The sequence below is a fragment of the Lycium barbarum genome, chromosome 1 (assembly GCF_019175385.1).
Source record: "Lycium barbarum isolate Lr01 chromosome 1, ASM1917538v2, whole genome shotgun sequence".
NCBI classification, from domain to species: domain Eukaryota; kingdom Viridiplantae; phylum Streptophyta; class Magnoliopsida; order Solanales; family Solanaceae; genus Lycium; species Lycium barbarum.
Genome location: NC_083337.1, coordinates 165,086,748 through 165,093,972, shown reverse-complemented (window position 1 = coordinate 165,093,972; position 7,225 = coordinate 165,086,748).

Sequence of the window (7,225 nt, the reverse complement as noted above, 5' to 3'; positions counted from 1 at the left end):
CCTGAAACTGCCTTTTAAAACACTGCTTTTCAAAGATGCTAATTAAGTCTAAAAGCATCTTTTTTCTTTAATTTTTGCCTGAGATGGGTTCTATTGCCGTTCCTCAATGTTGTCACGCTAGTTGTACGATACGTCGTTCGGTTAGAGGGATAAGAGATAATAATTTTTGAATAAGTATGAAGTTATTTTATTATATATTTAAGTGAGTTTTGATTTCGAGATAAGCAATTTCAGAAATTGTTATATCGCAATTGTAATATTATTTTATATCATATTTAATGTTGGCATACCTAGCCAAGTATAAAACTTTAAAATAACAAAGATGTCATTCTCCTAAGCTCTTCTTCCAAAGTCCTTTAAAAAACCAAGGTTAAAATTATAAAATCAAAATTTATTTAGAGTACGACCAAATACATGTTTTATGGAGTATATATATTATACTCGGGCATATCTAATTTTAATCCAATAAATCAAACATTTATCAAAATAAATAGTAAATATTTTTAAAAATTCCATATTATAATTCCGCTATTACTTGTTTGCAAACCAAACAACCCTCAGGGTATACTTCAATATTAGCTCTTCGTTCAACCGTAAATTACTATTAGCCCTTCGTTCCACAAATAATATTCAGTGATTAATTCTCAGCATCTTTGGAGTTTTCAAACCGGAATTACTTAAGATGGAGAGTGCGCTTGTAACAGTACCTTAGCTTAGAAATTAGAATACCAACAAAACTCTGACATGCATAAATATATAGACAATAGAGATCGAGAGGTATCTAAATAATTACACTACATGAAGGATATAGATCTCCGCAACTCATATCATATAAGCTTGAGTAAAAGGATATTATACATCATATGTTTCAGTACTCACCGTCAATTATATTACAAGGACAAGGAATTGTAGAATGAGAAAGTGGGGTAATAAGTAAAGGATATTATACATCAATGTGTTTCAGTACTCACCGTCCATTATATTACAAGGACAAGGAATTGTAGAATGAGAAAGTGGGGTAATAATAAGAATCCGGAATCAAAATGACCCCAAAAAAGTGCTTTTGAACCAAAATATCCCAACAAAAAAAATGTTACAAAACTGTCTTTAGCGCAGTAATTTACTGCGCCAAAGGGTACCTTTTTTTTCTTTTTTCTTTTTTCTTTTGGTTAACCCCTCTTTCATTACACTTTTTAACGTACTTTGACCATAGATTAATCATGCTTCGAGATCCCGAAACTTCAATATTTTATATAGAACCCTACTTATTTTTGTGCGATCAATAAGGTAGGCTCAATACATCAAGGATAAGAAAATTTTCGGATTGCCGTTTTAGTGGTTGAAAAGTGCTCGAACTCCATTTTTGTTTGAAGACTTGGTGTCATTAGCTTTAAGTGTACTATGAAAACTACTTAAACTTGTTCATTAATAATAAACCGAAAGTAGTAAAAATACAATAATCAAAAAAAGAAAAAAACTTAAAATACATTCATCAATTCATGCCCTTGAGTTGATGAAAAACTAAACATACTAATATTCTTCAAATTAACAACATCATCATAAATTAAACTTAAAACTAAAATCACAACATTCTTAATCATCATCAGAATAGAAGTCCTCCATATCGTCCTCAGAAAAATATTAGCGGTTTCTTAAGACACGTCTTTTTTCAGTAGATGTTAGTTCTCTACCGGTAGATGATGCTTGTTCTTCGGCCAACTTTAGCATGTAAAATCTACATCGTCTTGCCAGCATTCTGTTGTTTTCTTTTCTAACCCTTTGTACGGTACGCTCGCAAGTTTCTGGACCTACTCGAGGCATGGTTATGGAGTACCTTGTTGGGGTTGGAGCGTTGAGATTTTCCAAGTCACGAATAAGACGTTCTAATTCGGCAAGCCGATGTGACCATTCTTGACGCAAACCGCAATAATATTCTCGCAGATCTGAATATTTCACACTGCAGAAATCATCATTACGCTCTATAAGAAGGTGGGGTTTAGCTCGTCTAGTTTGAAATCACTGGTATCACTCGAAAAACTGCTATGATTTGAACTCTCATCATCACTGCTATTTGATTCTTTTGGAAAGAGTAAAGACCAAGTTGAGTTTCTACTACTCGACATTGAATACGTTGGTAGTCTAATAACAAAATAAAGTGCTACTTCTATAGTTGCAAACCCCCATGTACCCCTAGTTTGGGGGGGGGGGGGGAGGGGTGGTCTTTATGACCCTACCTACTTACTTTGTATAAAAAAATATTAATCTTCATCGGACATCTCACAGTTCGAATCCCACATGTGGATCTAAATCTTGTGCTACCATGTACACCATATTCTACCCTAAGGAAACGTATTTGCATCCGATTGTTCTCTTCGCGAAAACGGTTAAGAGCAAAATTAAACTCTTGTGGTGTTCCACGAGGCATTGATATGACACGTTTTTTTGGGCGTTTAAGCCCTACTGACGCTAACTTTTGCTCCAGTGCTACAGCTTCCCTAACACGCCAATTCCACTCCTCTGTCATCATATTGTTGTAACGTTGGTTGTATCTCTCGTTCGGGTTGTTCGAGTATTCAAAATCTTCACCCAATTGCCATGTCCTACCCATTGCGTCAAATATGTCTCCTAGAGAAAATGATATAACATGACTAATATCTCTAAATTGGTCAAAAAATGACATAGTTACTCAAGTTTGTGTGGAATTTTGTGTGGTTGGTAGTTATTCGTCAAATTACGTTATATAACACTTGCTGCATGAAACCCAAAGTTTGATTCGAATTATGACGTTTTTCTGTATGACAGCTGAGGGTGACAACATACTGTAGTGATATAGCGCAGTAAAATACTGTGTTATGTCATAATAACGCAGTAATTTTACTGCGCTATTCTGCCAGCCACTCACATAGCGCGGTTAATTCATGCGTTATGAAACACTCCGTACTTAATTTGATTTGACATAACACTGCAAGACACACTAATTGCATGCATGTATTGGTTGAATATTCAAACTTCAAATCTTATTAATACAGATTTCGAATGAGAGAAAAAATTCTAAGTTTCATCCAATTTTTAACACAAATTCTAAGTTTCATCCAGCTTTTACATTTTGTACTCCTCCTAAATTAGTCAAAAAATGGAAGATGTTCCAAAAATTAGAGTTTCTTTATTCTGGGAAGGACAAATTATATTCGAGGAAAAAAAATTTGCGCTATGATTCTCCCCGAAAATACTATGTTAAGTTTCCACTTGACTTAAAATTCTCAATGTTGACACCCAATTTTGTCCCTCTTTTATTTAATTTACTCGGGTTTCTAAATTTACTGACGAGCTAAATACTTTATTTTTTACAATATTTTATTGCTACTACTATTAATATCACTACTTTATTTTCAACATTATGAGCATTACTTTATCACAAATGTTAAACGGTTAGTCATCGTTTCGTTTTCGGGTTTGGACTCGTTAAATTAATTACAAGACAACACTTTGTAAAATCTTTATTTTTCTACATATTAATTATTAATTATCTCCACATAGTATATATTATTAAATTAGAAGCCCAAAAATAACTAAATAGAGGAGGAAGGATCAACAATTTTCAGCCAAATTAATGGCCCAAAATGCAAATACAATATTACTTCCCTATCCAAATAAACAACCCACATTTTAATTCCCAACCCACATTATATCAGCCCACACCACAACACCCGGTCTAGCCCATTCAATACCCGACCTGGTCCGCTTCATTCCATTTTTTTTCACCCTTAACCTAAAACCCTTCAGCCGCCTCCTTCTTTCTCCTCTTCTCTCTCTTCCCCCACGTTCCTCTCCACCTTCATCTTTTCACCCACCTCTGCCACCTCCACCTCTCCTTGTCCCCCCACGCCTGTCCCCAACGTCTCTCTCTCTCCACCTCTCCTCTCTCCTCACGGTCCTTCCACTTCCCCTTGTCCCCCACACCTCCACACTCCCCTGCTCCCCACGTTGTCTGCCGATCCTTCGTCTCTCTCCCACGCTCCTCTCTTTACTCTAATACCAACGAAACCCTATAAATGTAATCCAAGTTGAATCGTTGAAGGGGGGATTTTTTAATGGTTGAGGGATACGGGACCCGAAATCAAATAAAAAAAAGGGGATTGAACACGATTTGAAGAATTTCTGGGTTTGGAATTCTGTTTTAGCCACTTATATTCCTCTGAAAAACATTAATATTCTTAAGCCTTAACACTTTCGGGTAGCGATTCAAAATAGCAAACCATATTTTTGCTCTTTTTCTCCCCCTGCTACTAAATTCGAATTCAAGCATAGACGAGTTGAGGTTCGCTCGTGTTCGGGTCTATTCATAACGAGAGTGTAGATTCGACGACTTCGACACCCCAGTTCACTGCACACAAAAGAGGTAAACCTCGATACATTTATCACTCATAGTCTTTAGTTTCTATTTTGGCTAAGACTTTTGGCTTATACTGCTATATGTTTAGTGGTTATGTAATTTCTTTGTCGTCGCATTATTTGTTTGATGTTTGGGAGCTGATAGGATAGGATATTAATCGTTAATTGAATTTGAAAGATGCCTATTGTAATTTGGATGTTTAGACTGAATTCTCAGAACTTAGAACCCATTTAGAGCCGAATATACATATGGTATACAGTGAGCTATCAAGGTAAGACGAAGGTATACATTCGATATACATCTGATATACACACCATGGTGTGTATATCTTAGGTATATCATGTATATGATTAAAACAGGCCAGAACTGCCTCTCTTTTACTCTGTTTGTTTAAGTAATATACCCTGTCATGAATGAAATCTGCTTGTTGTGTGTATCTTGGCATAATTTTGTGTTATGGGCTGAAGATTTCAATTGACTTCTTGTTCGATTGCTCATTGGATTCTCCTTTTGACTTCTTTAATTATGATTCAATATTTTTGCTCCATGAAAGAATTGGCAGTGAGCATATTTTCAACCTCTAACTAAAAATAATGTTTGCTTCAAAATATTTGATTGCTTTTTGTATGTCCATGTTCTAAAAGCTTCTTGATCACTGTTTGTTGTCATACTTGGATTTTGTTTAAAACCCCTGCATTATAGTAATGTAACGAATCCATGAAGTCCACAATTTGCTTATCCAATCTCTGAAGCCTGTCAGCTTGATCTAGCAGCCTGCACATGTTTAAAATAAGTTTGATATCTTAGTTTTTCCTAGTTTAAACTAGAATGATTCTTATCCTAGCACATAAATGTGATGGTATGTGACATCTTGACTATTCATTCACCATAATTCAGGCATAAACTCAATGAGTGAAATTGTGTTTAAATAAGTTAGCACTTCTTTGATACTGTTTCTGTTTGCTGGAAGGGATACCAGACATCTCCATTTACCATGTTTGTCATTGCCTCATGTTTGCCTTTGCATTCTCATGTCCCATGTCACCTTGGCTTAAAATGTGCTCATGAATCATGTCCATCTATGCCTTCTTCATAGTTATGAATAAAATGTTTATCATGAACCAAAAGATCGACCTTGCACTGCCTGTATTACACTGCCCTTAGCTCTGAAATCTGATTTCTTCAGATCACATCTTATCTCTTCTTGCTTATCATTGTTTTAAGCTATCTCTGCCTGTGACCAAACTGAAATTGCTCCATTTATGTTGGGCATACTTTATTCATTTCTTTGTTACTTGGATATATTATTGGCTGCTGCATATTTTTAGTAAATGTTTACTACATTTGTCTGGGTTAGTTCTTTATTTGGTACCTGTTTCGAAGGAGGATTGCTGTTTATCTGGCTGAATCACTGTTGTATATCACTTTGGCTAGACATTGTTGACTAGTGTTGGTTGTTACTTAATTGTTATGGGTTGCTGCTCAGTTACTCGTGTGGCTGTTGAAACTCTTTTGTGGACATCTAATCTGAATATGGACCCATTACATTTGTTTAACTTCTTTTTCTCATTACTCATTTAATATACTAATCACAGGCAGTCCCCTGTTTAGTGCCTATTTTAGATTTGCGTTACATATGTTGAGTTTTACGGATTACATACTAATCCTTTTCTTTTGTTCTTATGCATGAACATCGCATACGAGCCCAAGCGACTCGTCATCTCCTTCCGCACTTGGCGTTGGGCAAAAGCCCAACACAACTCCTCTCGAGTCAGCCCCCATATAGTAGTAGCCAATTCGCAGCCAAACAAGGAAATAAAAAATCTGGGCCGATGCCCAATAGGCGTGACAACAGCAGCAACACATAAAAACTGTTACTGGGCCGAAGCCCAGCTGCAAACGGATCACAGCAATCCAAATGGGCCAAGCCCATTTACATTATATCTATCCCTCTATTTTTATTTATGTGTGCATTTAACATGTATTGTATGACTAACATTTATGCTTGTTAATTAAGATAAACTTTAATAACATTAAGGGTCTTAGTTTGGTTATGGGTAGTTAATTCCACAAATTACATTCACTTCTATTTTTAAAACTATTTATAGTACCTATAACATTTATTTGAGTAATTGATTTTCAAAATAGCATGACTACATCTTTTGGCTAAGGGAATAATAATTTATGCTTACTATTTTAGAAATTTAAAACATCACAAATCTTACACTAACGTTAGCTTATTCTAAGGAATAAAAAGGCAAACTAATTCAACGAATAACTCTTTCACTTTAGTTTCTTTCCAACACTTAGAAATACATATTTGTCTAGAACAACCTTTAAAACTTTTTAACTCTTTTAAATTTTAGTCATTTCCTCCAAATATAAACATTACATGTTTATTTTTTTAACTAAACTCTTTATGCAACTATCATTTTCTACAAGTTTTACTTTAAATAACTTTAGCAATACTTACAAGGTATTTTCTTAAATATTTAAATATTTATATCTACATTTTAGCCTTAATTAAATAACATAAGTCCGGTCGGTTAACCATTGTTAATGGGTCTTAAAGGATGCCTAATACCTTCCCTTTAGATTAATTGAACCCTTACCTAGAATCTTTTGGTTTCGTAGACTTTACAATAATATCAACTTTAGATAACTACTTTAATAAACTTTAGGTGTCCTAATTCACCGTAAATAATTAGGTGGCGACTCTTTAAAACAAAATAAACAAAAAATAGGAATCACCAATATGTTGTACTTCTAATTTAACCCGGTTAAAATTGGGTATGACACTCAAAACTACTCCAAGTCTTGTATAATAGACTA